Source organism: Microcebus murinus, chromosome 1 (genome assembly GCF_040939455.1).
Source record: "Microcebus murinus isolate Inina chromosome 1, M.murinus_Inina_mat1.0, whole genome shotgun sequence".
Classification (NCBI taxonomy): Eukaryota; Metazoa; Chordata; class Mammalia; order Primates; family Cheirogaleidae; genus Microcebus; species Microcebus murinus.
In genome coordinates this window covers 158,321,226-158,324,639 of record NC_134104.1, presented here as the reverse complement: position 1 = coordinate 158,324,639, position 3,414 = coordinate 158,321,226, and positions in this window count along the sequence as shown.

Sequence of the window (3,414 nt, the reverse complement as noted above, 5' to 3'; positions counted from 1 at the left end):
CGGCCTTGTCCTTCCTCCAGAACTTCTGACCAACCAGCTTCAAGTTGGGGTTCCCACGACCCCCTCTTTGGGTTTGATAAATTTACTGGAGGCTCACAGAGCTCTGGGAAATATTTTAAGGATATTTTAAAGGATAGAAAGGAAAAAGATGGGCCAGGCCTGGTGGCTCACATCTGTAATCCTAGCACTCTGGGAGGCCAAGGCTGGCAGATCCTTTGAGCTCAGGAGTTCGAGACCAGCCCGAGCAAGAGTGAGACCCCGTCTCTACTAAAAACCAAAAGAAATTAATTGGCCAACTAAAAATATATAGAAAAAATTAGCCGGGCATGGTGGCACATGCCTGTAGTCCCAGCTACTCAGGAGGCTGAGGTAGGAGGATCGCTTGCAACCAGGAGTTTGAGGCTGCTGTGAGCTAGGCTGACGCCATGGCACTCTAGCCCAGGCAGAGTGAGACCCTGTCTCAAAAAAAAGAAATGAACCAGATGAAGAGGGGAGGTCTGGAAGAGTCCTGAGGCAGGAGAGTCTTTCTCCCTGGAATTGGAGTATGTACCACCCTCCCGACATGTGGATGAGTTTTTTGTTGTTGTTATTGTTGTTTTGAGACAGTCTTGCTCTGCTGCCCTGGGTAGAGTGCAGGGGCATCATCACAGCTCACTGCAACCTCAAATTCCCGGGCTCAAGTGATCCTGCCTCAGCCTCCGGAGTAGCTGGGACTACAGGTGTGCACCACTGTGCCCAACTAATTTTTTCTATTTTGGTAGAAATGGGGTCTCACTCTTGCTCAGGTTGGTCTTGAACTCCTGGCCTCAAGCAATCCTCCTGCCTTGGCCTCTCAGAATGCTAGGATTACAGGCGTGAGCCACCGCGCCCTGTCATGTGGATGAGTTCTTATTCACCTTCCTGTAAGTCTCCACATGTTCAGCTATCCAGTAGCTCTGTAAACCTTGTCCTTGTGCACCACCACACCCAGCTAATTTTTTCTATTTTTGGTAGAGACAGGGTCTCACTGTTGCTCAGGCTGGTCTTGAACTCCTGACCTCAAGCGATCTTCCAGAGTGCTAGGATTACAGATATCAGCCACCAAGCCTAGCCTCTTGGGCTTTTTATTGAGACTTCATCGATAGGCATAATTGAAGCATGGACAACTGTGTAGAAATGTGATTAGACGAAAGGGCACGTGCTTTACCAATACTAGTTCTAATACTAACAGATGGAGTGGGGAAACTCCGCAAGGCCTGTCTGTTCGGATTCCTCTTGGCCTCTCTGCGTAGCATTCCTGTGGCGCAGGACCCCTTCTGAAATGGGGTTGTGAGCTACCTATAATCAGACAAGGTAGGTGAGAGAATTTCTTTATGGTCAGCTCCAAGACTGAAAGGTGGGAAAGGTTCCTGCCTTGGGGAGAAAAAGGAGCAGGTGAAAGGAGGGCAGGAGAAGGTCAGAGAGAGATTCTGTTTTCTAAGACCTGCTCCTGAGGCCTAAAGTGCCCCAACATGATTCTAATAACAACGGCTAAGGGAGTTATGAGAAGGAACTGAAAACCCAGGCCAGTCACGTGGAATCCTAGGATGAGGGGAAGCTGCCCTGAGGTCCCTAGGAGCCCGGGGGAGGTGGGCAATTTTCTTTCCATCACTGCTAAGTCCCCAGAGCCATGTGACATCCTCGGAGACCAGGATAAATGCTGAGTGGCAAGGATTAGTCCCATTGGGCAGATGGAGAAGTTGAGGTTTGGAATAGGGAGCCACTATCCTAAGGGCCACAGGATTGGAAGGCATAGAGTTTTTCTTTTTTTTTTTTTAAGGTGAGAAGATATATATATTTAGAATTAGGTTTAGATGATCCCAATTTTGTTGGCAACGTCCAAAGCATCGTAATCGGGAGCCAGTCGAACATATGCTTTCTTCTCTCCATCAGGCCTGATCAGGGTGTTGACTTTGGCCACATCAATGTCACGGAGCTTCTTCACAGCCTGTTCGATCTGGTGCTCATTGGCTTTGACATCCACAGTGAACACAAGTGTGCTGCTGTCCTGTATCTTCTCCGTGGCAGACTCAGTGGTCAGGGGAACCTGGTGATGGCAGAGGGTCAAGCTTGTTTCTCCTGGGGGCTCTTCCGAGGACGTCTGGACTGCCTCCGGAGCCGCAGTGTCTTTGGCCGCTGGAGGTGAGTGACATGCGGATCTTCTTTTTTTTGTGGCCAGCGCCTTTTAGCACTGCCTTCTTGGCCTTCAAAGCCTTTGCTTTGGCTTGGGCTGTGGGAGGGGCCGGAGCTTCCTTCTTTGCCTTCGGTGCCATCTTGCGAAAAGTCAGGCATAGAGCTCTGAAAGGTTTTCAAGGGCTTGCCTCTTTTACCAGACAGGCCTCGGGAGGTGGCACACCTGGTCCTCCTCCCTGCAATCCCAGCAGGTAGTCCTCACCAGCCAGATGGACGCCAAGGGGCCAGCCTGGGTGGGCTGGGCCAGCAGGAGCCAGGCACTGCGCAGGGCATACTTGGGGTCTGATTGGGCGTCTGGGAGGCAGGCCAGCACAGCGGCACCTGGGAGCCAGCTGGGGGACTCACTTGGAATCCGTCCATTGTGTCACAGCCCGGAGCTCTGGGGATGGGCTGTGCAGAGGACACAGAGAAGTCATAGGCTGGCCTGGCCACTGGGCTCTTTCAGGGGCTCAGCCCCCTGCGTGGCCATCCATTTGAGGGGCTTACCTTTATCTCTTTGTCAAATAGAGCTCTCTCCTCTGAAAACAGGTGTAGACAGTGCAGACCTCACTGGGTGTCTGTGGTGGGTAGATTCCATGCGACAGTGTGTGTGATGACAGTCCCCTACCCACTCTGGGGAGCCTCATCCCTCTGGGGCACTGAAGCAAACAGAATAATTTGTGAAGGGTCTGCCTCTAGCAGTTTCTCAGTTAACCCTAGCTGGTTAGTAGTATAGTTGCTGCTACTGTTGCAGTCTCATTTTCATACTCCCCACCTCCTGTACAGGGCTTGGGCTGTTCTGCTAGGGCAAAGCCTGGCACCCACCAGCCCTGTGACCTTGATTGACTTTGCCAAGTCTCAGTTTGCTTATCTCTAAAATGGGATTACCAATGAAGCCTCCCCACCTAATCCTACCCAAGACTGTGTGGAGGAAGGAGACAGAGCAGTTTGCAAGTCAACAAACTCTGAGCCAGGCCTAGAACCTGGAGTTGTCGTCTGCTGCCATCATTTGTATTGCATGCGTGGTTAACAGCAGCAAGGCAGTGCGGCCTGACACCCGCGAGCCTGGCAGCCAGCAAGGACGCGGGGATGGGGCTCTGCGCGTGGAAGCCTCCGGCGCTGGCTGCGGGCCGGGGGCGGGGCCCGCGTCTGCCGGGACCCTGGGGTGATCCGGAGCCCCGCCCCGCCCCTGCCCCGCCCCCAAGGGCGGGTCCCCGGGAATCT